The sequence below is a fragment of the Miscanthus floridulus genome, chromosome 10, assembly GCF_019320115.1.
Source record: "Miscanthus floridulus cultivar M001 chromosome 10, ASM1932011v1, whole genome shotgun sequence".
Classification (NCBI taxonomy): Eukaryota; Viridiplantae; Streptophyta; class Magnoliopsida; order Poales; family Poaceae; genus Miscanthus; species Miscanthus floridulus.
Genome location: NC_089589.1, coordinates 75,604,596 through 75,626,962, shown reverse-complemented (window position 1 = coordinate 75,626,962; position 22,367 = coordinate 75,604,596). Strand labels below are relative to the sequence as shown.

General features: G+C 44.6%; 1 pseudogene; it reads left to right on the top strand.

Moving 5' to 3' along the window:
• The first annotated feature begins 20,463 nt into the window (after window positions 1–20,463).
• LOC136488883 (receptor protein kinase-like protein ZAR1) lies at window positions 20,464–22,367 on the top strand (annotated as a pseudogene).

Below are 22,367 nucleotides of genomic sequence, written 5' to 3'. Positions count from 1 at the left end.
TAATTATATTAGATTTATATTCATATATATCTGAAGTATATACAATTATTCTCAAGTAATTATTAATTTGATTCATTTTTATATATATCTAAATAAGTAGTCCTTTAATGTTTGTTTTGTTGTTGTTGTAAAAGATGGAGTACAGGAACTCTTGGATGAATAGTTCATTAAGGTTCAAGGCATGTTTCCGTGAAGAGGTGGATAAATTTATTGAAGCCGCAAAGAAGCATGCAACGACATTGAAAGAGAATAAGGATACAATTATTTGTCTCTGTAAAGATTGCAAGAATTATATGGCATAGACAGATGTGACTATCATCAGATCATATTTGATTATGTGAGGATTTGTTGAGGACTACACAGTGTGGATTCATCATGATGAAATGGTTATTGTTAACGACGAGGATGAGGAGGAATACGACGATGAAACCATAGAATCCCTGTCCCAATATTCAGCAGAGCTTGATGCACGAATGGATTTCGAGTTTGGCAATGAACAAGGTGGTGATGCTGGTGGTTGGGATGGTAATGACGAAGGTGGTGCCAATAATGATGGTGGAGCATGTGTCGGGGATGAAGATGATTTGGAGGATATGATTCGAGCCCTTAGACCAGAGATTTTACTAAATAGCCCAAATAGTCTAGAAAATTTGGAAAGGGTGACAAAAGCATCGAAAGAGACTGTGTATGGTGTTGAAAAGGGCTGTCCGACACATTGGACATTGCTATGTTTTGTGCTTGAGCTGCTCATCCTGAAGGCTAAGTACGGCTTGTCGGACTGTAGTTTCAATGATCTATTGCATCTCCTATCATGGGTGCTGCCACAACCAAACTCAGTTCCCGCCAACACATACCAAGCGAAGAAGGTCATAAGTCCATTGACAATGGGGGTTAAAAAAATCCATGCATGCCCCAACCACTGTATACTTTTTCCTGGTGAAACGTTCAAGTCACTAGATAAATGTCCCTGGTGTGGGGCCAGCCGGTACAAGAACAATGACCTTTACGGTGGGGATGAAGCCTCCATGGGGAAAAAGATGAATAAGAAGGATACAAAAAAGGTGGTACAAGAATCTCAGCCCCCAGAGGACACTCCATTAGGCAACGATGCAAAGCAGAGAAGAATTCCTGCCTTGGTAATGTGGTACCTGCTAGTGACTGACCGCTTGAGACATATCTTCCTAAACCCTAAAGAAGCTGCACTCATGACATGGTGGGATGATGAGCGCAAGGTGGATGATGATAAGATTGCACACCCGGCTGATTGTAGTCAGTGGCAAAGGTTTGATGAGAAGCACAAAGAATTCAACGATGACCCAAGGAATGTACGGTTTGGCTTGAGCACTGATGGAATGAATCCCTTCAATGAGAGGATGAGCGACCACGGCACATGGCCAGTGATCTTGACCATGTACAACATCCCAACATAGTTGTGTCAGAAGAGAAAGTATCTTCTCCTCACTATTCTTATTTCTGGCCCTAAACAACTAGGCATTGATATAGACGTGTTCCTCGAGCCTTTGATGCAAGAAATGGAGAGGCTATGGAGGCATGGGGAGCAGATGTACGATGCATTCTAAAAGGAGGACTTCATATGTAGAGCAATAATATTTGTTACTACCAATGATTACTCCGTGTTGTTTGCTTTGTCTGGATAGATCAAAGAGAAGACGGGATGCTTGGTTTGCTTGGATGGTACTACATGGGTGTACCTGGATGCATCCAAGAAGATAGTTTACCTAAGGAACCGACGCTTTTTAAAGACAAGTCACAAGTACCACAACAAATTAGTCTTTAGATTTTGTGACAACGCCCTGGAGATTGAACCCCCTCCGGAGAGACGTCATAACAGAGAACACGTGTATAGAATGGTGAAAAACATATGCGTTGTCTATGGAAAGAAGAATCCGGATGGGATGAATAGAGATAGAAGCACACCTCCTGTCGAAGGCATACCTTTCAAGAAACAATCGATCTTCTTTCAGTATCTGCCTTATTGGCCAGACTTGGAGGTCCCCCATGCCATTGATGCTATGCACATGTAGAAGAATGTCTTTGAGAGTCTCATTGCTACCTTGATGGACATAGGCAAGTCAAAGGATGGTCTAAAAGCATGGAAAGATATGGTGCAGCTAAACGTGATGCAATAGCTTCACCCGATACCTGAGGCTAATGGAAAATACACTCTGCCCGCGGCGTGCTTTAACCTAACACTAGACAAGAAGAGATCTATATGCACTTTCCTGAGGGGAGTCAAAGTCCCAACTGGGTTTTTAGCAAATGTGAAGAAGCTAGTGTCAATGAAGGACTTGTCAATAACACACTACAAGGCTCACGATTGCCATGTGATGCTGACAGTGTTTCTACCTATTGCAATCAGGGCTATAAAGCCAGAGTTCTTGAAAATGGCCATCACCCGCATGTGCTACTTCTTTTCGAAGATCTCATAGAAGATGATTGGCAAGTAAGAGCTGAGTGACCTACATGAATTTGTGGTGGAGACACAAAACCAACTGGAGATGTGTTTACCTCCTGCTTTTTTTGATATAATGCCACATCTCATGATTCACATGGTTCATCAGATACAGGCGCTGGGCCCTTGCTACTTGCATGAAATGTGGTCCTACGAGCGGTTCATGTTGGTTCTAAGTCGATACGTGCATAATCGAGCATACCCAGAGGGCTCCATGATAGAGGGTTACAATACTGAAGAAGTCGTCGAGTGCTGTCAAGAGTACCTAAAAGTATAGAAAGGGATTGGTAAACCCAATTCTCGTCACAAGGGTAAGCTGGCTGGGAAGGGCACCAATGGTAGAAAAGTGTTCATTGACCATGATTACAAAGAGGTGAGTCGGGCGCATTACAATGTCTTGCAGAGTACACAACTGATGCAACCGTACATTGATGAACACTTGGCTATCATTATGGCGGAGAGAAATGATCGTTCGGATGATTGGGTCATGAAACAACACAAGCAACGACTAACTACATGGTTGAAGGACCAAAACATATCGCCTAGAGAAACCATAGACTCTATTACCATCAGTAGGTTGGTGGAGGGGCCATCGAGACAAGTGACATCTTGGAATGCTTATGACATCAATGGGTATATGTACTATACCCACGCAAAGGATAGTAAATATGTGAACCAAAACAGCAGCATTCGAATAGAGGCTCTCGATGGATTGGGGCGAAAGATCCAATACTTTGGCATCATTGAAGAGATATGGTGAAAGCTCTAGTTTGGTTTTGGTTAATTGATGAAACCCTAAGTGCTAACCTAGTTTATCAAAATAATTATGAGATAGGTAGCACTACTCCAAGTGATGAAGCAATGGCGAAGATCATGACGATGGTGATGGCATGGTGATGATCAAATGCTTGAACTTGAAAAGAAGAAAGAGAAAAACAAAAGTCTCAAGGCAAATGTATAAATAGTAGGAGCCATTTTGTTTTGGTAATCAAGACACTTAGCGAGTGTGATCACATTTAGGTTAGATAGCCATACTATTAAGAGGGGTGAAACTCGTATTGAAATGCGATTATCAAAGTGCCACTAGATGCTCTAACTCATTGCATATGCATTTAGGATCTAGTGGAGTGCTAACACCCTTGACAATGCTTGTGAAAATATGCTAACACATGTGCACAAGGTGATACATTTGGTGGTTGGCACATTTGAGCAAGGGTTAGAAACTTCACCAGCGACGTATCCGCCCGTAGAGTGTGAACAGTCTGATGGTGCCACTGGCGCCCTATACAGAAAAGACAGGGGTTCACAGAGTGACTGGATGCTGGTGGTGTAGTGACCGGACGCTGGGTTCAGAGTCCGGTCAGTGACAGCAGTAAGCACACGGTCTCGGTCTTGTGGCCGGACGCTGGTGTGTAAACTGATCGGACGCTCATGGTCTGAGTCCGGTCAATGCTGATGTGAGGCGCACAGAGGAAACATTGAGTGACCGGACGCCGGGTGAGTTCGGTCGAGCATGACCAGACGCGTCCGGTCGTGAAATTTCACGTTTGGAACCTTACCGGAAACGACCGGACGCTGGGGTCCTGCGTCCGGTCACTTTCTAACTGATGCGTCTGGTCATCACTTGACCGTTGAGATCGGGCGATCGGCGTTTGAAGCCGATGACACATGGCAAGCATCGGGTGACCGGACGCTGGGGTCCTGTGTCCGGTCGAACTGACCGGAGCGTCCGGTCACCCTGTGTTGTGCCCAATGAAGGGGTACAATGGCTCTATTTCGTGGGGGCTTCTATTTAAGCCCCATGGCCGGCTCAAGCTCACTCTCTTAGCCATTTGCATTGACATAGCAACCTTATGTGCTTAGCCAAAGCCCTCCCACTCATCTCCATCATTGATTCATCATCATTGTGAGATTGGGAGAGAATCCAAGTGCATTGCTTGAGTGATTGAATCTAGAGGCACTTGGTGTTCGTGTTTTGCTGTGGGATTCGCTTGTTGTGGTTGCCACCACCTAGACGGCTTGGAGCAGCGGAGGAGGATTGGCACGAGTTGGTGATTGTTCGTGGCCATCCCCGGTGATTGTGAGGGGATTTGTACCTTCCCCGGTGGAGCGCCAAAAGGTAACTCTAGTAGATTGCTCATATCATTGAGTTACCTCACTTGTGGGTAGGTTCTTACGGTGTCCAATTGTGTGGACAAGGTTCGTGCAACACCTCTTAGCCGCCGAACCACCAAGTGTTGGTCGACACAACGGAGACGTAGCGTGTTGGCAAGCACGTGAACCTCGGGAGAAAATTGGTTGTCTCTTGCCCTTTGGTATTCTCCCGGTGATTGATTTAGTATTCATCTTGTGATTGGCTCACTCCTCTACATGGCGGTATAATCATTCTACTCACTCATATATATTCTTGCAAACTAGTTGTAGCGAGCTCTTTAGTGTAATTAGAATTGAGAGCTTGCTTTGTTGTTTTAAGTTCATCTAGTGGAGCTCGTTAGTGTAGCAAGTGTGAGAGCTCTTAGTGAGTAGTAACATAGCAAATTGTGTGTTTAGTGATCATAGCAACTAGAATTATTGGATAGATGGCTTGCAACCCTTGTAGAGCTAGAGCAAGTTTGCATTTCACTATTTGTTATACTAATCAAATTGCTCTAGTCGATTTGTAGATTTTTAAATAGGCTATTCACCCCCTCTAGCCATATTAGGACCTTTCATATGGGAACTTGACTATGGAAGGGATATAACGGTGGCCCTATTTCGATGCCGCTGGATCAAACAATACCAACTGAACGAGATCGGATTGAGAGTCCTGGACCTCGAGAATCTAGGCTACCAAGATGACCCTTGGGTGCTCACTTCACGTGTTGCACAAGTTTTCTATATGTCTGACCCACAAAGTAACCTCTCCCCGAAAAAGAAGACAAAGCACGTGGTTGCCTCCGGGAAACAACACATTATTGGAGTTGATGGCGTGGACGATGTTGAAGCTTACAATAACTACGATGAGATGCCGCTATTCACAGACTTTCCTAAGAAGATCAGTGTTGTGGAAAAGAACCTACCCAAAGACATATTGCCATGGGAACGAAAAGGTGTCAAGGGAAAAGTCGTTACAGCGGGCTAGCTAGTTGTTAAACATGGAGTGTTTGTGTAAGTGTGTGTTTGTAAGACCTCATTTATGCATGCGTGTGAGACTACATATTTATGTATGTGTGTAAGACTACATATTTTTGTATGTGTGTGAGACTACATTTATGCATGTTTGTGAGACTACCCTTTGCAACATCCAGATGAATCTATTTGAAATCAGTTAACACTTTATGAATTGAAGAAATGACCAAAATAAAAGTAGGAGATCTTGACGAGTTATACAACTTTTATATTCATCACCTTTACAGCTGAAATCATTTAGTGTTTGAAAATCAGGTTTGAAGCTGTCATTTTCTAAAATTCAAAATTTGAATTGTTCAAAATTAGTGACAAAGATAGATGACTAGACTAAAATGATAGACCATGATTTTAGAAAATTTTAGGAAAAAAATCATCACATTTGGAGTTCGTATAAGGGAGAAAAACTAGTTACAAGTTTCAGCCACAGATTAAAAAGAGAAATCACACTTGTTCATCATTGATCATCATGAACAGTTGTGATTTTTCTTTTTAATCTCTAGGTAAAATTTGTAACTAGTCTTTCTCCCTCATACTAACTCCAAATATGATAATTTTTTCCTAAAATTTTCTAAAATCTTGCCCTATCAAGTTAGTGTGTTGATTTGGTCATTCTTTTCATTTGACAAAGTTTGAGCACTTCAAATTTTTAAATTTAAAAAATGACAAGTTCGAACGAGATTTTCAACCATTAAATGATTTTAGCTAAAAAGGTGATGAATACCAAAGTTGTATAACTCATCAAGATCTACAACTTTTATTTTGATCATTTCTTCATCTGACAAATTGATAGGAAATATTGTTCATAAATCAACATGTTTCTCGTATAGTTCATGAAACTGTGAGTCATATGTGAATTTATGAACAATGTTTACTAATACTTTGTCACATGAAGAAGTGACCAAAATAAAAGTTGTAGATAGTGATGAGTTCAACAAGTTTTATGTTCACGACTTTTATTGTTGAAATCATTTAAGGTTTCAAAATCTTGTTTGAAGTTGTCATTTATTAAAATTCAAAATTTCAACTGTTCAAATTTGGTCAAATGAAAATATGATCAAAATAAAAGTTGTACATATTGATGAGTTCTACAACTTTGGTATTCATGAGTTTTTCATCTGAAATCATTTACTCTTTCAAAATATTGTTTCAAGTTGAAATTATTTGAATTTCAAATTTTGAATCGTTCAAACAAAGTCACATGACAAGATGACCAAAATAAAAGTTGTACATGTTGACGAGTTATACAACTTATATGTTTACAACATTTTCATTTTATTTTCATTTTATTTCAACTTTTATGTTTACAACATTTTCATTGTAGTCGAAGTTTTAAAATTCAAATTTTAAATTTTTATTTTTTTTGTTTTCTATATTGTTTTGACTACAATTGTTTTTATATATATTTCTGCATATATAGAATAATACAAAATATTATATTTGTGCATATATACAATTGTTTTTATATTACTTTGTGTTTTTGTAATATAAAAAATACAGAATTAATAATTAAAAAAAATAGAAAATATTTGTAGGGGCGGTTGGATGAGGAACCGCCCCTACAAAAGCATTTGTGGGTGCGGCTGGATCAGGAACCGCCCCTACAAATGCATTTGAAGGGGCGGCTAGATCAGGAACCGCCCCTATAAATCGTCCTGAGTATAAATACAAGGGCACATGGGTGAAAACCAGTAGGGCGCTCTCTTCTTCCTCCGACGCCGTCGGGCTGCCCACTTTTTCCCCGGCGCCCCACCGACGCCGCCACCCGGACCTGTCTCGACGCCCGCGCCCCCTCTCCGCACCCCCGGACCTCTCCCGACATAGCGGCCTAGATCCCTGACCCCTCCCCTTCTCATCCTCCTCCCCCGCCCGCCTGCCAACCACGGCGGCCGCTCTCGCCGCCGCAACCCGCCCGACCACGGTTCTCGGCGCACAGGCCGGCTACAGCGCCTAGCTACGGGCTCTTCACACTGCACCGGCCTACAGGGAGGTGGAGAAGTCTCGAGCTCTTGTCGATCCGTGCCTATAGCTAACCATAACCGTGAGCCCGACAAACCCAGATGTGGTCTACTTCGACCTGCACCACCGGCTCTTCGGCGTGAACATCCCCATGCGTAGAGTGGTGGACTACGAGGCCAACCAACATGAGCTCGTGAACATGCCTAAGGCGCCGCTGCCGCAGACAGGCTCCAGCCACTACCTCCTCACTTGGAACCTGCTGCACCCAGGCCAAGGTAAGAACTACGTTCCAGCAAACTAAATTCTACTATGCTTGCTTGTTTGTTGCAAATGATCCCTGTTGGAGAAGTTTATCTGGTAGTAGTACCTTGGTTCTATAATTATATGCTTCAAATCTCAACAGCATTAGGTGATGAATGTTTCTGCAACATGTAGTTGTCTAGTACTGCTGCATTCCCTGATTTAGGAGGTTTAGTTTGTCCATGAGCAGTCATCAGTACTGTCAGATGAAACTTGTGAACTAATTTTAGGAGATCTTGCTGGAAAGGATGCCTTCTAAATTTGTTTGAGTTCGTATGACATTGCAGAATGCAGTTTCATAACCATAATCAGAAGCATACATATGCTAATTGAGTTGTTTCTCTGTTTCTGATCCCAATTGCTTGAACATGGATTTCATCGACCTGCATATAGCGCATTAGCTCAACACTTTGAAGTTACACATTTGTCAAAGCTAGCAATCTAGCATGCACTTCATATTAGGGGCAATCTTGCTTGTTGTCATGAGTGCTTTATCAACCATTTAACGTCATATCAAGATTCTCTGTTTACTAGTAGTGGTGTCCATTTTTTTCTAAGAGGGTAGTGGTATACCAGTTGATGTTGGGAACAACATGATTGTAGATTGAAATCACATTTCTGTCAATACGGATAACTGACTGTGCTGATGCTAGAAATCAAGTTTGGAGGCTCAAACTGTTCCATAAATTACCCTTTTTCATCTTGTCGCTGTAGAGTTACTGGGTGCTTTTAACTTCGTTATTTATGATCAATCTGTTCTTATGTGGAGGATTTCTTTTTCCATATCGACAAAGTGACACTTGTATTACAGTTTCCTTTTCAAACGACAAAGCGGAGACTGCTGCTGTGACCCTCTCTTCCCTCATAGGGTAATCTTTCCCCCTTGCTATAATCTCCACACCACCTCCATGTGCCACTTGCCCACAGCCAGCCATTCTACCAGCATTGGCTACCAGTTTAACCCATTTCCCAATGGTAACAGAGTCTTCTAACTTGGCACCAGCAAAGTACTTGTTGCCAAACTTAGTAACAGAAATGCCACCTCCAGTAGTGTTCCAAGGCAGATTGTGGAACTTGGCATCCCCGTGAATGGTACAGACCAAATCTCTGCTTGCCGTTTGCATATCCATACCCCCCCCATCAAGGAGCAGCCTCTCTGAGCATTGTAACTTACTGAACATTCTGAATGGATATACATGTCTTCCTTGTCCTTTCTCATCTGTCCTGTAATTGCTCTAGAGACATTCTTTTTCAACTCTTGAGATGCTTCAAAATTGATGGCATCGAACCCAATATCATGGTCCCATCCTTGGGGATCCAAAACTGGTCTAAACAAAACTGTCCCAGCATTGTGGTTGTGATAATCCACTCTACATGCATTCAGCTTGTGGCATGATCTGAGGGAATTATAAATTCCCCGAGCCAGAACAAAGCACAAATTATTTTATTATTGCAAAGGGATCATCCAAATTCCAACTGTACCAACATAGTTTTGTGATAATCCAATGATACTTCACATGCTGATGTGATACTCTGATGGAATATTTACTAGAAATTGGGATCCTGTGTTTTTTCATATCTTTTTGTTTGTTTTTCTATGAAAAGTGTATCAGGTTATATTTATTTGACCTCCTTTGTTCGGTGGTGGCAGCAAGCACATGCAGTTAGCTTGGGTTCTGAACTTTATCATTTGCACGAATTTTGGTCATCTTTTTAGGTTGCAAGTAGTTTTATTTATTCCTAAGCTATATTGGTTGTAACAGTTTGCATGCATGTGTGTTGATACTGCTAGCTGCTGGCTACTACTACTACTCTACTGAACTACTGTACTGAACTACTACTACTACTCTACTGAACTACTACTACTACATCTCATTGTAGCAGTTTGCTTGCATGTGTATTCACTTGCCTACTGTACTGAACTACTACTACTCTACTGAACTACTACTACTCTACTTGCTACTGCTAGCTACTCCTACTAGCTGGCTGCTACTCTACTACTCTACTCTACTGAACTACTACTACTCTACTTGCTACTGCTAGCTACTCCTACTCCTACTAGCTGGCTGCTCTACTCTCTTCCCTAGCTGCTGACTGCTACTCTACTCACTTCCCTATACTACTAAGTGGCTCACTTCTACTACTCTATCTACGACTACTACTGTATCTAAGTAGATGCTGCTCTTAACCACTGGCTGCTACACTTCTCTACTCCTCCTCTACTCTACTCCTCTACTATTACTCTATCTACTATTACTCCTCCTCTACTCTAATCCATTATTCACCACATCTATGTTACCAGATTTTGATCTGCAGGGGTCTTCCAACCATGTGGCAGCAGTCAACTGTTTTTAGCTATTTTTCCTATCCTCTATGTTTGGGAAGCAGCAGCTGCTTTTTTACACCTTTTCCTCTCTATGTTTGTTAAGCAGCTGTTGCTTTTTTTTGCCAAATCTCCCCTCTCCTCTCCTCTCCTCTCCTCTCCTTTGTTTTGCCGATGATGAAATTGTCCAAGTCCATACATTATATGGAATATGAGCTGATGATCAAGAACTTGTGAGGAACTTAGCATCATTAGCAGCCGCCCATACATTACCTTCTCCTCTCTTCTCTGTTATGATGCCTTGATGCTCCAAGTTCATGATCAAATGATGATTGACATATTTCTGAGGCCTCTACTACTGCTACTACTCGTTTTTTTGATATATTGTTGTTTTATAGGATTACTTTGGTTTATAGACCTTTTTTATTTCTTATACCTTCTCGCATACCTAAAGCACACTTTCTTGCATCTATTAGAACAAAGCGCGAAATAATGTCGCGGACACCAGACAGTGTAGCCCGATGCCCTGAGCATGATGAGTAGCCAACCTATGAGGAGCAAGCACTAGAGGACTAGCTAACTCAGGAGCAGTTCGATAACGAGTTAGAAAAGGATCTAGAAGTGATGCTTACTCAGGAGCAGTGTGACGATGAGGAAGGGGGAGCAGAAGGAAGAGCAGGAGAGGCTACTGAAGGTGAAGAATAAGAGGATGATGATGATGATGACTCAGAAGAGGGATATGTAAGTCCCGAGGATCCTTTTCGGGAGAACTGGCATTAGTTGGTAGCCCTCCGAAAGTTCCTAGCAGCCAAGGTTCCACTGCAGCCACAACCCCCGTCGATCACATACGGGAACCAACTAGTTGCACCTTGGTGTTTCTCAGTGGCCGGTAGAACACTGTGATGGAGGTGGCAACGGGTGTGGCACATCCTCCCGGTGGCTTACACCACAATAATAATATACCGTCGGACTACACTAGGGTTGAGGTGCATACCGTGAAGCCCGAGTTCATGTAGTGGAGGATAGACTACGCAACTCCCAAGGGGCTGGTGTTACTTAGAGACGTTATGGGTTGTTCATCCTCTGGCACAAATGGGATATTATATTGACTGCTTCTTCGCCGCCTCCCCCTCTCCCAAATTTGGAGCAAGTTGTTGAGGTCGGGAAGATATTTTCGCCGTCTCGTGATCACCACATTCCTGAGATGCCACATTCTTCCCCGCCTCCTAGCGAGCATGTGCCTGATGAGATGCCACAACCTTCTCCAGCTCGTACCGAGCAAGTGCATGATGAGATGCCACAATTTTCTCAACAAGCACAGCCGATACATGAACGAGTGCCTCCTGAAGAAGGTGATGCACAAGAAGATGAGGACGTGCTTGAATGGGAACTTCGAAAGAAGCATCCAATCACCATAAGGCCAGTTTATGTTTCGATGAAAGACGTCTCGTCGGTGTCCAAGTGGTATTCCCATGACCAGTTCAAGCCTAAGAACCTAGTTAAAAAAGTCCCATCACAGGGTTCTGAGGAGGCCGTCACTAGCAAACTCCACCAAATTGCAAAGCAGTATCGAAATGTTGATGCCATCAAATGGTCAAAGGATTGCCTGAAAACATATGAAAGAGGCAAACCCTTCCTACCAAACCGGGACATCCAGCGCCTACCACTTGGAATGAGAAGGTTCCATGATTGGTACTTGCGTGTTCTCCCAACGAGCATAGACCTTATACAAGCATGCTTCCCCATCGGCACATTTGGAAGCCCAGCCGGGAAAATTGTCTTTGACTTCAATGACATGCACACATGCTTTCACCTGGGAGAAATGGAGATGAATCCAATTTGCACGTGGTGCCTGTAAGTCCTTGTCCTCCTGATATGATATGAATGTAATCTTTGAATTTTGTTGTAACTAACCCACGCCGTGATTTGTAGAATGCAAGTGCACATTTCAAACAAATACCAAGTGTGAAAGCCGAGTATCTAGACCCTCAAGCTATAGCCCAAACAAATTTTAATTACCCTAAACAGTGGAAACTGGATGCCAAAGAGCTAGCTACTGCAAAGACTCTTCGAGAGAAAAAGCACATCCGTACGGCGAAACTAAGGGAAGAGTCCCTTAAGGTTGCGGCATACATTGCCCTGGCTTTCAAAACTCTCCAACAACACTCTACTATATGGCTACCATACAACTTCGAGTAAGTTCAACTCTATACTTAAAGCTTTGTTCGATATATTTTATTTGATGCAAAAGAGCTTATCTAGTTCTATGATTAAATCCATGCAGCAACCACTGGATTTGTATAGCCGTCGATGTCGGGAGGAGCATGGCATGGGTCTTTGATTCAATAGATAGGGACCCGGTGACATACAAAGACTTTATATCGATTCTCAAGACGTATACATATCGACAATCCTCATTAGCTTATATGTTTGTATACATACTTGTAACGTTCACTTTTGGATACTAACAAGTTGTATTTGCTAAAATAATTTGAACATGGCATTTAGGTTCTATGTCACTAATCATCATGAAAGGCATGATCCAGCAAGGAAGGAAAAGTTGGCTATAAAAACACTATGTGCGGTAAGTGTAACTTACTTCTTCAGTACTCCATTACATGGCTGTCAAAAGCATTACTTAACATTTTCATATGCAAAACACACAGTGCCCCAAGCAGAAGCCTGGGAGTGTACATTGTGGATACTATATATGTTCTATGATGAGTAACACTGGTGCCTACAGAAGACACCCCTTAAGGGTAAGTTTGAACATCTTCACCTATAGTATAAAAACTTCGTATATGGTATGAAATACTAAACCGAAACTTATTCTCTTGTAGTGGAAAGAAGAGAAAGGAATGAAAAGAGACCCATATAAGGATGACCAACTCTTAGAGCTCATCAGCGACCTTTGCAACTTCATATTGGACCAGATTGTACACGTCAAAGGCGCCTACCATGACCGAGAGTCTGACTTAGGTAGAAATCCTCAGTACCAACACCTTCGTGAGACTGAAAAGCTAGCTCTAGGACGTTGATAACAATGTGTATGGAATTTGTATATTTAATGATGGATTGTATATATTCTTGTGAATTGGATTTGTAAATGTAGTTTATATAATACTCTTGTACTTGTAGTCTAAGGGGTTCGGAACGCTGGTCGCGGGGCGTTCGGCAACGCGAACGCGGTTCGGAACGTTGGTCGCGGGGCGTTCGGCAACGCGAACGCAGTTCAGAATGCTGGGCGTTCGGCAACGCGAACGCGGTTCGGAACATTGGCCGCGGGGCGTTCGGCAATGCGAACGCTGAATGGAATACGCGGAAACAAACAGTGTTCTGGTCAAATTTGAATTGTAAATTTAATTTTTTTTTTGCGGAAAAACGTACTGTAGGGGCGGTTCTAGATTGAACCGCCCCTACAAACAGGTATTATAGAGGCGGAGCTGCCCCTACAAATCGATTTGTAGGGGCGGCCGGTAATACGAGCCGCCCCTACAAATAGATTTGTAGGGGCGGCCTGAGAACCGCCCCCTACAAATGCATGATTTGTAGAGACGGTTCGATAGTGGCGGCTGACCAAACTGGCCCTACAAAGGGTTACGAGCCACCCCTAAAAATGGTTTCTATAGTAGTGGAGCTCAGGGCCTCCGGGGTGCTTGATCCTTCTCTTGGTCACTAAGTATTTTCTTTTTTGTAAATCACAACTGTGTGATCTCTGTCAGTGTTTGGCTCGGTAATAAAAATTTACCGTTCCAACTTTAATTTGTAAAGCTCTACTTCTGCTTAATCAATACCGTGCCAACGGCACGTTCGAGAAAAAAAATATTTGAAAATTGAAAAGCCAGAGGGTGACTCGAACAGCAATGAAATTATGCCACCATTCCCCAGCTCGCCAACTGCGAGCACAGAAGTCAAGAAAACAGGATCAGGGTTACCAAGAGAAACGTAATGTACAGATCTGCACATTCTGGTATCAAGCATTATTAGGTCAGGCACAGAAGATTAGAGAACCCTTCCAGTTCCAGCCGAGCACAAATAAGAAACCTCCAAAACCCAAGACAACATCCCCGATCCAATATCACATGATTATGCCCCAATGCAGTATCACATAGATTAGGATCGCGGCGTGCAGTGGGGCTTACCTAAACGGAATTCTTCCAACTTCGGAGGTCGAGGAGGAGAAGGTTTTGGGGAAACGCAACAAATCGAGAGGTGCAGAGGTGCAAAGATCTGGATTTTCAGAGGTGCGGAGAGGTTTTGTGGCGGCGTCAACTATTTTTTAATTCATATATGTTTATTAGCAGAAATAAATGTACGAGCGGAAATTTTGCAATCTATACCGCCTGCTGAGCTTCTCCAATCATTTTTAAAATCCCGCTCCTAAAATATTGAAGACAATTTTGAATCAAGAATCCAAGCCTATTTGTAAATCGCCCTATCGATTTTATACTTTCGTTACATTTGCATTAGGAACCCTGTCCTGCTTCTTATTCTTTCCCACATCCTTTCACTTCCAGATCGTCTCACCCTCAGTGGGTGCTAGAATAATTATTTTATATGAACTTTATTTTAAGAGCATCTACTGTTAATATCATCCAAAGGAGCCTCTGGCTGGACGGAGGCAGGAAGATATACCTTCGGAAGGCGTCCAAAGGGAAATGTGAAGATCCATTCAGCTGAATCCAAATAGACTATGAACGAAAACGGCCGAAAAAATGCATACTAAGGATGTGTTTGTTTTTGGGATGAGAGGGATGAAATGGATCCACTCAGGATAGGATGGTTTCATCTCCGCGTTTGGTTGGGAGGACGGGGACATCCTTGCTCCTCGTTAGTGGGAGGGATGGAGATGAAAGGGATATTATCACGCCTGTACTCCGACAGCTGTTAAGTGGGGCTCACCTATCATCCTCGGACTGCTTCTTCCTCCTTTAGCACCGTTCTTCTTCCTGCCTGCCCACGCCGCCATGGCTTCCCTTGTTGGTGTTGCCTGCGCCGCCGTCATGGCTACCTGCCCCGCCGTCGAGGCTTCCCACGCCAGCCACAAGCGTTGCTGCCAGGGCCGAGCTAGCCTGCGGCTGGGGCCACAAGTGCTGCCACCGGGCTGAGCTCGCCCGCGGCCGGGGCCACAAGCGCCACTACAGGGGCTGAGCTTGCCCGCTGCCGGCCAAAAGGGCCGCCGTTGGGGCCGCTCATGCCGATACTGAGGCCGTGTTCGCCCGCGTCGGAGCATGCCCGCCGGGGCCATGGCCAGAGCCAAGCTCGCCCTCACCGCCGGGCCACACCCCCATGCCACATCCAACCTCACTGTGCTCTCTCCATTCTCCTTCGATGTCATACGCGCAAACAGAAGAAAACGTTGTCGGGAGGGGATGGCTGCATACCTGAGTTTTATGGGGATGGAGGAGTCCCCGAATCTAGAGGAATATTTGTCTCTGGGGATGACTCTATCCACAATGTCCCACTTCATCCCTATCCTGCTCCAGAACCAAACACTACTTAAGAGAGTAGGGATGTAACTGAATGAAAACAGATGAGGAAACCGCTTAACTATTTTTAATTTCATATTTCTACACGTAAACAAGAAAATGGCGCCGATGCCGGTCGGGGAAAATGGAAACGAGAAATTTGGCATACACATCGATAACGTTTGTGAACGGTAAATTAAATCAGAAACAAAGACACATGTAACCATTTTAAGTGTTCAACTCAACGATATAGATACAACTATACACTTAAATATTCAAATAATATCAAAGTATTATAGATAGGTTGATACTAAATAGAACCATAAAGGCGCGCACAAATATATACATAATAGCATTGACATAATATGGTTGATAGGAGAAGTATATAGATTATTTGTTTTTCAAAACGAACTGACTAGGTAGAAAATAGTACTTATTTTAGGTAATCAACAAACATTTAGCAGAAATTGCAAAACAGGAAAAGAAATATTTTTTTTGAGACGAGGAAAAGAAATATAAATTAATAGGCCACAGAGTGACTTTCGGGTGAAAGCATCCAATTCTCCCAGGCAGCTACTTAACGAACATAGAACCCAACCTAGTTCTGGGTCACCTTCGACGTTTCTGGCAGCATCTTTTTTGCGATGGTTTGGGCCCCATTTAGTCATTCCTCGGTTCCGAAGTGGTGTCTCTTCAGGGGATGAAAACAGGACATGAAAATCATATGTGGCTGGGATCGTACACTGCATTTTCCTTTTTTCTCGAGTAAAAAATAGAAATAAGAATAAATTTAGGAAAATATGGCAAATTCAGGATTGAAATTGATTAACTTTTGATTCAAGGGCTCTCCTACTTTTGAGATACTGATTTTTTGGTTCTACTCTAGCATGAACCCTCAAATTAGGGCTCTCAAATTCAACCAAACAAATATCGACAAATAAGACCCACATTTTCCTTTTTCTCCTCTCCGCGTCTCCACACCCCCATCTCCTCGAATCGAGGCGTATTCCCGTCTCTTCCCCGACCGAGCATACCCCACAGTGGAGGGTGGGCAATGGAGGAAGGGTGGGGCCAGTGATGGATGCCCTCGAGATAGAGGGAGGCGGCGGGGAGGGGCGTTTTCCCATGCCATCTCCTCAGATTTAGCAGTAGGATGCCCGACAATGGTTGATGGATGGAGAAGGCGATGAGAATGGGATGTTGCTGTTGGGAAAAGGATGACCTCAGCTGGCCATGATGAGAAGGAGCATCGCGGCCAGGAGAGGTGTGCCCAAATCTCGTGTCGCGGCAGATATGGACGCCCAATCTCATGTCGCGGCAGGGAGGCGGCGAGGGGCACTGTGACTTAGAGGAAAGGGGAAAACCAGCGTGTAAGAGAGAAAAACAATCAACCGCTCGATGAGGGTTGTGGTTGAATGGCCACAAAAAATGAGGCCCTAAGGATGGGATTGGAGGACCTGCTACTTTTTAAGGGATTTAGTAGATGGCTAGTGTGAACCTTCATATTTTGGTTCAGGACTTAGTTAAGCCCTACTAGAGCTGCTCTTACGATTTCTATATTCTATGCTTTATCAAGAAATTCATGTCGGCAATCCTGTGCAGAGGTTTTATTTTTAGGGCAAATCACGTGCAGAGGTCATGCTCTTTGTCTTTGTCATAGGCCACAACACATTAGATCCCCTTTGCCTCTCATTACAAAACAGTTCATGGTCTTGCTTTTCTATAGGATGGGTGAGGCGGCTCTAAATATTTTTTTGAATGCCTCAATACATCAAGTACAAGCTGTGGTATCAGAACTTAAGTACAAACTCACACCACATACTACACACGCGCAAACACACACACACTGTGCGCAGGGTAGGATCTACACATATACCTAGAAGCACTCGCGTAGTTGAGAGGTACTTGAAGATCATCAGACTCCAAACGTGACAAGCATGGTACCTTGACCACCGTGGAGCATCCACGTTTAAGGCTGCAAAGAAAATTAAGAAAATATCTTGGTACGAACCTGCGTTGAGCGGAACGCGAATGCAAGTGACAGGCGCTCCACCCGAGCGGCCTTACCAATGCGCTACACACGCGTTCGCAAGGCGGCTCTAATTTTGGTATTGTGCTGACACTTGAGACTGTGGAGAGACCCGTAGTGCTTTGGTTGGGCCGCAACAAAGGCCGAAGCCCATTAGCCAATCATGAAAGGTTGGACGCCTGATCTTCCAAATCCAGTTTAGCCAGCCAGCCTTGCCGGGCGAGCATAGCAGATCAGGCCCAAAACTCCTTTTTCTTTGTGCGGACTGCAAATACGATGATCTAAATATCTTTTTTTTCATCTTCTTCATGCGAGAAACTTCATGACGGAGTCTATCATTGCACATGTCGGTACCCTTTTTTTTCTGTCAGCAGTAGCAGTGTAAGCCAATCAACTGTAGCTAAGCACATCGATTTTTCCCCCCGATGAACCAACAGGGGGGCGAGAAGCCCACCTGAATATTTATGTATCCATTGAAAGACCGGAGTCCAAAAAGCAGACCGCTAAATCAATTTTTACCACCTGGACTGCCACTTGTTTCGGACATTGAAGTAGAAGTGTAGAACGTCCATAGCAAGCCAGAGTAAATGGCACATGTGTTTGGAGTTACTGGCTGGAAGGCGGAAGTTGACCCGAGGAAGAACAAACCCGCTAAATTTCTCAATGCCTCGTTTTGGCACCAACGCGGCGCACTCGCACTACCAGCACCGCAACTCTGTGACCGTGCAAATTCCACGCATGCAAATTTTCCACAAGACCAGAGACCTGACGCGTGCAGGGCGACTCGTTGATTCTACATACACGATCGTTGAGTTGTCAGTTCGTAGGTTACTTGGCCTTCTCCTGATTATGATCAATTCAACATCGACGACCCTAGTCTATGCTCTTGGATTATACCAAGTAGTTAGGTAAGTAGGAAAGGGTACTTGTTGCAATTGGCCACTAGTAACAAGTACCACAACCTCAAGTGTTGATGCTCACTGCTTAAACATTGACCAGAATATAAAAATATATCTTGAGCACATTCAACTGCTTCAAACTGTGACTGGTTTTGGAGGGTGTTAACAAAATCGTGTATAATGAACTGCCAAAAAAAATCGTGTATAATGAAAAAAGAAACATAATCAGCCACTATGCTGCTTCGATCTATTTCTTTGTTTATTATATGCGGCACTCACAAGTTTGGCCCATATTCACCTTAATTTTGACCGGTAGTGAGACTACTAACGACTTTCCAAAGTATACCTTTATCTGAGTGGAAGTTAATCAGCCTAATACATAGGCCCGGTATATGCTGTTATTACAAAAGTTACTGTTATTGTATTCCATCCGTTTCTTCTCTTTTAAGGAGCAAATTTATTAAGATTCAAACTCTGTGAGCATTACACGCCAAATGAATGGAGTAACAAGTTGTATATTTTTTTAATACATATTTAAAAGGTGCTGCCAGATACAGAGAACGTAATGCAAGAGGTAGCATATGTCACAATATTTTAGATTAGACGCTACTGCATGATCAAGCGGCGTGTGAAATAACAACTTATTTTTCAGTTTCTCGAGCGTAATTTGTTATCCTGTAAATTCACTTTTCTCCCTCATCTAAATGGAAGTTAAAAGATGAGATTGATTTGTTGATTGATAAAAGAGCTCCTTATCAGTAGCGTGTGCAGTAATAATTTGGTACATGGTACCTCTACTTGAATTATTTTCAAAGGTGACACCGTTTCTTTTTTCTAGAGGCCGCTTGAATAAGAACTGCTTGTACAGACACTTACATGGGACTCCAACTTATAGACCACCCATGGAAATCGATTTCCAGGTAGTTGGTCTTTTCCACCACAGCCTCTGAAAATAGCCTCAATTATTAGTAACTATAGTACATATGTTTGGGGTCATATCTGAAAAATATGGTTCAATGATTTGCATCATGATTTGAGTAGGAAATTCGTATATGGAGAGATTCTTATCAAACTCCACTAAATATTAACAGAGTGACTTCCAATACAACTGAGATTATATATTGCACCATCTTATTTACATGTGACTCCAAGCATCGTGTACCTTTCAATAGCTTTTTTCACGGCCGGAGGCTGGAGTTCATTTTTGATTGGTCGAGTATAATAAATTATGCAGAGACTACAGTTTTTTTCCAAAACAAAAGGCAACTGATATCATTAGATAGAGTTTGTTTATAATTGTATCTGATTTTAAAAAGAGTTAAATACACTGGCGCCCCTTAAACTTGTGACCCTGTGCCACTTAGGTTCACGAACTCTCAAAACCGATATCTGCCCCCTGAACTTGTTACGAGACGTGCTTATTAGAATAATTTTTTTTTGCAAAAACCACCCTGCTAGGGACGCCGCCGGGTCATCATGGTCACCTGATCCGGTCGAGGCTTTCGGCGATGGCGCGCATGCGCGGGCGCATCTCGGGGTCGGGCTCCGTGCACCCGAGCGCGACGTGGAAGACGGCGAGGACCTGGTTCTTGGCATGCACCTCGCCGAGCAGCGTGGGGTCGACCACCTCCGACAGCGGCCGTTCCTCCTTGAAGGCGCGGCGGCGCACCCAGGCCTCGCAGAAGGCCTGCAGAAGGCCTCCCTGTGCTCGCCAAGCTTGGCGTACCGCGACGACGGAATCCTTCCCGAACACTAGAGCCAAGGTGCTCGGCAACAAATCGGACGGCGAGCGTAGGGAGGCCTTCTGCAGACTCGACGTCTGTGGAGCATGCCGCGGTTCGCGACCCATGCGATCCAGAGCCGGTCTCGCCATCGCTCTGCAGTGGCAGTGCGGGAGGCGGTGCGCGGCCACGGGCGGGGACGAGGAGAAGGAGTTGGCCAAGGAGAAGGGCTCGGGGGCGGTGACCCTTGCCGGCAGCAAGGACCGGCGTAGCGACGGTGGGGGAGGGGAGGCAGTGCCGGCCCTAAGGGTAGGCCATGAGGTGCGACGACCGAGGGCCCAAGTGGAGGAGGGGCCCAAGCCCAGATATACAAACCCTCAAGTCCTATAATCCATTAGACATTAGCAAACTAATAAGAAGAGAGACATAGAACTGGCTAGGCGGTCCAAAAAGACAACATTGACATTTCTTTCCTAGTTTCCTTTCCCCATGACCCTCGGGTAGAGAGGAGGCGAGGAGTCACGCTGCACACAACACACTCTGATCGTGAGTTCGGGACGTGCACCTTACACGTGCGGAGCTGGCAAGTCGCGCCGCCGTGAAGAGCTAGAATACCAGAGACACGGACACGCGCACAAGGACGGCAACCAGGCAGGGCTCCACGACGACGACATATTGATTCTTTGTTTCTTATGAATTACGATCACCGATTAGTTGTTTAGGTCCAAGGTATTTTTTCTTTCTTTTTATTTTTAATTCAAATTAATTATTTGTATAGTATTCCAGACTTCTAATACTTTGTACTCATATAGTCATATTTTTTTTTCTAATTTACATGTTAGAATTTTATAATGTTACCTAAGAAACATTTGTCATGGGTGAGAAAAAAAACGAATATATTATTTTTTTAATCTACATTATTTCTCGATAATTATCATACATCTACAAATATATTCCTTAATCTATATTGTTCCTCGATAATTATCAGACATGTTAAATTAAAAATATGTTATTGAATTTTCTTTCATTTTGCAAGTAAAATTAGCGCCTATATATTATAAGATTTTATACATGGTCAAGAGGGGTAGTTACGACGAAATCGCCGGGGGGCCCTTAAAATCCTAGGACCGGCACTGAGGGGAGGAAGGGGAGGTGTTCGTGACCGTGGACGACGGCTTCGGGATGGAGCTGGAGGAGCTGCTCCGGGCCTCCGCCTACGTCGTTGGCAAGAGCCGCGGCGGCATCATGTACCACGTCGTCCCCGGCCGTGGACCCACCATCGCCGTCCGCCGCCTCAGCGAGCCTGACCACGGCGACATCGACGGCTCCAGCTGGCGCCGCCGCCGCGCGTTCGAGGCCGACCACCCCAATGTGGCTTGCCTCCGCGCCTACTACTATGCACCCAACGAGAAGCTGCTCATCTACGACTACCTCCCCAATGGCTCCCTCCACTCCGCTCTCCACGGTAACAAATTTGTCCCGTCTGTCCATCGTGCAGGGCGCGGCACGCAGGCTGGCGTATGTGCACGAGTGCAGCCCGCGGCGGTACATACACGGCTGCATCCTGCTGGACGACGAGCTCCGCGCGCACGTGTCTGGGTTCGGCCTCGCCCGCCTGGTGGTCGGTGCGCACAAGGCCGCCGGCCACCACTCCAAGAAGCTCGGCAGCGTGGCGGCACCGGCGCTGCGTCATACGTGGCCCCGGAGCTGCACACGCCAGGCGGCGCGCTCGCCGTGGCCGCCACCAGAAGGGGGATGTGTTCGCGTTCGGCGTCGTGCTGCTGGAGGCCATCACCGGGCGCGAGCCCACCGAGGGGGGAGGCAGCATGGACCTGGAGGCCTGGGTGCGCCGCACCTTCAAGGAGGAGCGGCCGTTGTTGGAGGTGGTCGACCCCACGCTGCTCAGCGAGGTGCATGCCAAGAAGCAGGTCCTCGCTGTCTTCCACGTCACGCTCGGGTGCACGAAGCCCGACCCCGAGATGCGCCCGCGCATGCGCGCCGTCGCCGAGAGCCTCGACCGGATCGGTTGA